Source organism: Penaeus vannamei, chromosome 30 (assembly GCF_042767895.1).
Source record: "Penaeus vannamei isolate JL-2024 chromosome 30, ASM4276789v1, whole genome shotgun sequence".
In the NCBI taxonomy this organism is placed as follows: Eukaryota; Metazoa; Arthropoda; class Malacostraca; order Decapoda; family Penaeidae; genus Penaeus; species Penaeus vannamei.
The window spans coordinates 6,924,671-6,932,212 of record NC_091578.1 but is presented as its reverse complement, the minus strand read 5'-3'; positions in this window follow the sequence as shown (position 1 = coordinate 6,932,212).

Here is a 7,542-nt window from a genome sequence, read left to right as displayed (position 1 = left end):
ACTTAACAACAATACCAAGCATTCAAACCGTATTTCTTGATCTCCAATCTGCCTTTGATATTGCAGAAAATGATCCTTGTGCAACTAGCTAGCTTTGGTATAGGGCGTCTTCTGTAGCGCCCTTAACTCTTAATACCGTATTTAGTTTATTCCTAATCCACCGTGTCCGTACCGAAGACGACACTCTCCGCTGCCAGACAGCGCGACAATAATGTTCAGTAAAAACTGTCGTACTCACTATTCTATCATCACCGTTGTCATGTAAACATGTCGGAGAGAAGAGAAATGTCGTGCGTGATATTCGCACTTTTGGGAGATTTCATGTTTTTTTCTTTCTTCCTTTCTTTTTGTAATGTTTTCGGTAACCATATTTAAGAAACTATTTCAGACATCTCTTAAGTTTCAAATTATCTATTATATTTAATGTATTTCATGAAACTGAGACTTGCTAATGTTTTCATAATACTAATTATTTTATGCCTTTTTTTAAATCTCTGCACTGCTTTGCCTCTCGGTTGTTTAAAATGTTCTGTAAATAATAATATAAACTTCTCAGATGCTTCTGAAGACCACCTTTACTTGGATAAATAAACCTTGCAATTTGCATTCAGACTCTGCATTGTTAAAAGATTTTTCTGACAACTGATATTCATTTTTTATAGATTGGAGAAAATGTGATTGTTATAGAAAGTTGTAGTCAGGCACTCAAGGTGCAGTTTGATCTTCATATGATAATAACGAGGCACAAGTAGGCTTACTTATAAGGGAAACATGATTATTTATGAAATATTCTATTTTCTTTCATGATAACGATATTATATTTATAGTAGTAAAATGGGTAACGAAACTGCTCTAACAACTATAAAACCAATCTTTATTTCAATGACACTCAACTACAAAAATGACATTCACCAATTAATATCCATCGCGCAGTTTCCTCGGACAGCTCTTTGCTGCGTTGAATCATGTTGGAGGGAAACATGTTTTTTTTTTTCAGGATGCTGTTCAGGAGGTCCATAGAAAATATACTTGTAGTAAAGTAGTTGAGAAACACTCACTCAGCACATAATTCTTCTTTAAAACACTGGTTCATATTTGATTTAAAACGTCAACTCGTGTGATCTTCACCATATAATTTTTGTTTCACTAACTTGGAAATATGAGTTCTATACCCGCAGCCTCTGAACTTCAAAGATTCCTCGTAGGATTATATTGTTTTTTATATTCATTACCATAAGTTATTTCCTTTATCAGAATATTTGATAATTTGTGTAAATACATATAATTGCCTTTCCATAATAAATAATAAATAAATTCTATGACGATCGATGTTATTGTCGAAAATAACTCTGAATGGCAACTCAAGCGATGGCACCCGTGATGTTCATGACGGACACGTGACGTAACCAAAGACTATATAAGAAAGATAGGAAAACACGTATTACACCGAAAAAAAGAAAAAAAAAATGAGGCCCAAAACTTCATACAACGCCATCTATTGTTCAGATATATAACTAAAAAAGGAGAACGGTTATAGGGGGGACTATAAATTTATATAGTTTATTATTATTATTATTATTTTTTAGGTCTAGTTTCAGTTGAAATTTTGCAATTTATTTTTTTAATGACAGACTTAAAATATATCTATTAAATAATTACTTTATATATATATTTCTTAATTTGCATGAAATTATATAATTCTATTCTTTAATTTTTTTTTCTTATTTTAGAGATTTCTTTACATACATTAAAATAATGTTTTGCACTGTTTTTTTTTTCAGAATATGACAATAAAGCATTTATTAATAATCATCTCATGTGTATGCATATTACCATGACATCACAAAATTGTTCCATTATTTAAAGAGTCTACAATTATATTCCAGAAAATATCTTTGCTGTTCATACAATGAATATGAACTTGAATTCAACAAACTACAATTTATTAAATAAACAAACCTGTTAAATAAACTCCACAATCATTCGGCATTAATAAATTCTTCATGTTTTTCATTCATTTTTGTTGTGTCACTAAATCAAGGATATACAAAGCACATTTGTGTAAAAAATTCTTCATTTGATTTCAAGACATTATCAATCAAAGTATTAATAAAAGCAGGCCTACAGTTAAAACAACAGGAAGCATAAAACATGCACAAACAAACAAACCAAAAAAGCAAACAATCCCTTTCCTACCGTTTTTGAGTGAGTGACGTTTCATGATAGTTAACAAACAGACGATACATCGCGTACACAACGCCATCTATTGTTCAGATATTACACTATCCGCCAACCGGATAGTTTCAAAATATCTATTATATTTAATGTATTTCATGAAACTGAGACTTGCTAAGGTTTTCATAATACTAATTATCTTATGCCTTTTTTTTTTTTTTTAAATCTCTGCACTGCTTTGCCTCCCGGTTGTTTAAAATGTTCTGTAAATAATAATATAAACTTCTCAGATGCTTCTGAAGACCACCTTTACTTGGATAAATAAACCTTGCAATTTGCATTCAGACTCTGCATTGTTAAAAGATTTTTCTGACAACTGATATTCATTTTTTATAGATTGGAGAAAATGTGATTGTTATAGAAAGTTGTAGTCAGGCACTCAAGGTGCAGTTTGATCTTCATATGATAATAACGAGGCACAAGTAGGCTTACTTATAAGGGAAACATGATTATTTATGAAATATTCTATTTTCTTTCATGATAACGGTATTGTATTTATAGTAGTAAAATGGGTAACGAAACTGCTCTAACAACTATAAAACCAATCTTTATTTCAATGACGCTCAACTACAAAAATGACATTCGCCAATTAATATCCATCGCGCAGTTTCCTCGGACAGCTCTTTGCTGCGTTGAATCATGTTGGAGGGAAACATGTTTTTTTTTTTTTTCAGGATGCTGTTCAGGAGGTCCATAGAAAATATACTTGTAGTAAAGTAGTTGAGAAACACTCACTCAGCACATAATTCTTCTTTATAACACTGGTTCATATTTGATTTAAAACGTCAACTCGTGTGATCTTCACCATATAATTTTTGTTTCACTAACCTGGAAATGTGAGTTCCATGCCTGCAGCCTCTGAACTTCAAAGATTCCTCGTGGGATTATATTGGTTTTTATATTCATTACCATAAGTTATTTCCTTTATCAGAATATTTGATCCTTTGTGTGTAAATACATGTAATTTCATGATAAATAATAAGTAAATTCTATGACGATCGATGTTATTGTCGAAAATAACTCTGAATGGCAACTCAAGCGATGGCACCCGTGAAGTTCATGACGGACACGTGACGTAACCAAAGACTATATAAGAAAGATAGGAAAACACGTATTACACCGAATAAAAAAAATGTGAGGCCCAAAACTTCATACAACGCCATCTATTGTTCAGATATATAACTAAAAAAGGAGAACGGTTATAGGGGGGACTATAAATTTATATAGTTTATTATTTTTTTTTTAGGTCTAGTTTCAGTTGAAATTTTGCAATGTATTTTTTTAATGAGAGACTTAAAATATATCTATTAAATAATTACTTTATATATATATTTCTTAATTTGCATGAAATTATATAATTCTATTCTTTAATATTTTTTTCTTATTAGAGATTTCTTTACATACATTAAAATAATGTTTTGCACTGTTTTTTTTTCAGAATATGACAATAAAGCATTTATTAATAATTATCTCATGTGTATGCATATTACCATGACATCATAAAATTGTTCCATTATTTAAATAGTCTACAATTATATTCCAGAAAATATCTTTGATGTTCATACAATGAATATGAACTTGAATTCAACAAACTCTAAAATTTATCAAATAAACAAACCTGTTAAATAAACTCCACAATCATTCGACATTAATAAATTCTTCATGTTTTTCATTCATTTTTGTTGTCATTAAATCAAGGATATACAAAGCACATTTGTGTAAAAAAAAATCTTTATTTGATTTCAAGACATTATCAATAAAAGTATTAATAAAAGCAGGCCTACAGTTAAAACAACAGGAGGCATAAAACATGCACAAACAAACAAACCAAAAAAGCAAACAATCCCTTTCCTACCGTTTTGAGTGAGTGACGTTTCATGATAGTAAACAAACAGACGATACATCGCGTACACATCGCCATCTATTGTTCAGATATTACACTATCCGGCAACCGCTGGGGCTCACAGGTTGTTGCCATGCTTTTCTATCTTTCGTATATAGTCTTTGGACGTAACTGCATGAGTGGTGGGATTAACTTGTCCCTTCTGCGCATGTGCAGGATTAAAAAATGAGCCAAATATTAAAGCCTGTTCTAGAGGTGCATTAAAAGTTGATCCTGGACTCTGCCAATGCGCATGCGCACTAGAGATCTGGATTAAACTTTAATACTGGATTAACTTTTATGGCACGTTTAGACCCCCATAGATTACTAGGCGATATACCACGAGGGCAATGACTCCATTATTTGCTATGCCGATGATATTTGCATTAAATCCTCATCCGAGGAGAGAATGCAACAGAATCTTGATGCACTTTTAGCAAGGGCTACAGAGTGAGGCTTGACCATATCGACTGAAAAAAGCATGGCACTTAACCATAAGACAATCCCTCTGCCAAGGTTTCACATCAATGGCGTTGAGCTTGATCTCTGTCACCAATACAAATACCTCGGGGTGGTTGTTAAGGATGCAGAAAAGGCTGTGGGAGCGGCTGAAGCTACTTAGGACACTTGTCGGCAAAGACAATGGTATTAATGTCAATTTTACTAGACTCTTTTGCCTGTCTCACGGACTCTTGCCTGTGTCACATACGGTCGGCCATAGATTGTCATGCATTACACTTAGTATTATACAAGGAATCAGAGTTGGCTAGTTTAGAAATTGTACAAAATGAGGCCATGAGGATTATTCTCGGTGTCTCTAAACCAACGAGTATTGTGAATATGAGATCAGAACTTAATTTGCCGTCTGTCGATGGAAGAAAATTATACATAAACACCACATTTAGCGTCAAAGCAATAAGAGAACCCCTCTATTGTACAGAGTTCCAAAGACAACTAAAATAGAATATGCTATGGCAATTGTCAACTAGCACCTTGAAACTATGATGGGTCCTTGCAGTATGGGAGTAGAGCAGGATGCGCTTTTGTCGTATATGAAAACAGTATTTTGCAACACCATGATTGTAGGAGGGTTCATAACTGGGCAAGCGCTACGCAAACTGAGTTGGCAGGAATGCTCATAGCAACCGAATTTCTATTAAATCACGGCTCAGGAGTAATTTTCTGAGACTCACAGAATGCTCTCCTGGCTTTGAACACACTAGACAAAGGTGCAAGAAATATTGCAAATGACAAGGATAAATGTGTATCGTATTAAAGAACGAGGCCATGATATACGTTTTGAGTGGATACCATCATTTGTTGGAATCCCCAGGCATGATCATGCTGACCGCCTAGCAAAATCAGTGTGCGACAAGCAAAGTGTGAATATAGATCGCTTGGAGTACCTCCTGCTAGGATTTCACACATAATTAAGACTTCCTTCAAAGAGGACTTGACTCATTTGATTAATTCTCAACGGCCTGAAAGCTATAACATAGAGCACTATGACCGGTTTATGCAAGATGTATTTATTTGTGGTTTATATAAAACAAGAGCAAAACAGTGTGATATTGTGACCGCAAGAATCAGACTGGGATATAGATTGTACTGGCAAGTCAGTACAGTCTGCAATGTTGAAGAAACGAAGTGTAAATTATGCAATAAAGAATGTAAGCGAACACGTACATTATATCTCAGTGTCATATAATACAGCCTTACTGACCACCTAGCATGAGGTATGGGGAACTATGTAACTACACATCATGCGATGTCTTGGAAGATATACTTACATATTGTATACTAAATTTGGAATGTAGTATCACATGACCAGATATCAAATGCTACAATGCCTTTCCACACCTAAGCCGTACGCCGGCTTGGTAAATGAGTAGATACATTACTGTGTGATTGTTCTTTTCTTTTAAATAATATATTATAGATCGTAATAATTTTATGATCTAGATTTCCAATGTAATACCATCATATAATGCTTTGACCATGCATCAAATGTACCACAGCTTGCCCACGCCTGGGAAGTTAGTCAGGGTGGTAAATAAAGGACTAAACTAAACTAAAACAATTGTGGTCTGGAATTGTGCGGTTAAATCCGGGTTTACTTTTTGCCTGACTGCCGCACAATACAAATGCATTAAATCATGATTAAACAAAAGGAACTTTTGAATATGAAAAAGCGTGTCCTAAGATTTTTAAAGATCCTATTAATATAAAAATATAAGTTAATTGTTGCTCAAACAATAATGGGATTTGATTAATTTATTGCGTTTACAAATGTTAGTACAAAGCAAAAAGATGAAAGCCAAAGTTGCGTTATTGACTAGTTCTGTGTCAAGCCATCCTTGCTGTCTACGAGATTAACGTGGGTGTCATCACTCCCAAACAAACTTTTCCTCGCATTTGAGATACAGTTTACGTACCTTAAAAAAAAAAAAAAAAAAAAAAGGAAACATGTATTTTTACTTGCCATATGTAAAGTGCAATTTATATGCGTTTGAGCGTCTGATTTCATAATGTCGTGGCGGTCATTTTGAGGCCGCGGTGTTTATATTAACTAATGCTACGTAACTATGAATTCTTTTAGGCCTAATTAGTCATGCGCTCTCATTGTACACCGATTCAACTGTGGTTTATGCAATAAACGTACTTATGCAAAAGCGTTAGTAATTTTCAGTAATACTGTATTTATCGTAATATTAAACGTGAAGACTTATTGTTACTCGCATTTGATTAATATTTTGATAAGTATGTATTTTGTGCAATATGTATGTGAAATTGGTAATTCTAAGCAAGACAGCCACGCCTATTTGTTATGTGTTTTCCTATCCCCATCAATCAGTCTGCATTAAAAGAGTGAAAGAAAGTTTAAAAAGGAAAAACCCGAGCCTAACTCCGTAATAACGAAATGAAAAAATGGGAGAGAATGAAAAAATCAGCCAAAATTCAGATTAAAAATCAATAAAAGAAAGTAGAAAAAAATAATTAAAATAAAAACAGCTGATAAACGTGTACACTTTTCGTTCATTCGCCACTGCGAGATGCGCCGCGTCGGTGTCGGTGTTACCGAAATCCCGACGAAATTTTTTAAAGATCACAGCACGAACGAAGCATAACCCCCTACCGAGGGCAAGCCCCCGGATCCCCTTCCCTGGGGTATTTTCCTACCGGGGAAAAGCCACCGGACTCCCTTTCCTTGGGGTATTTCGTTGTACAGACGAAGCATACTTTCCTAATCCCCTACCGGGGGCAAGTCCCCCGAACCCATTCCCTTGGGTGTTTCTCTACCGGGGGCAAGCCCCCCGGAACCCATTCCCTTGGGTGTTTCCCTACCGGGGGCAAGCTCCCGCACTCCCTTGTAAGTGAAGATGCTGGATATCGTTAAAAATATTAACAGACATCTAATGGTTTAA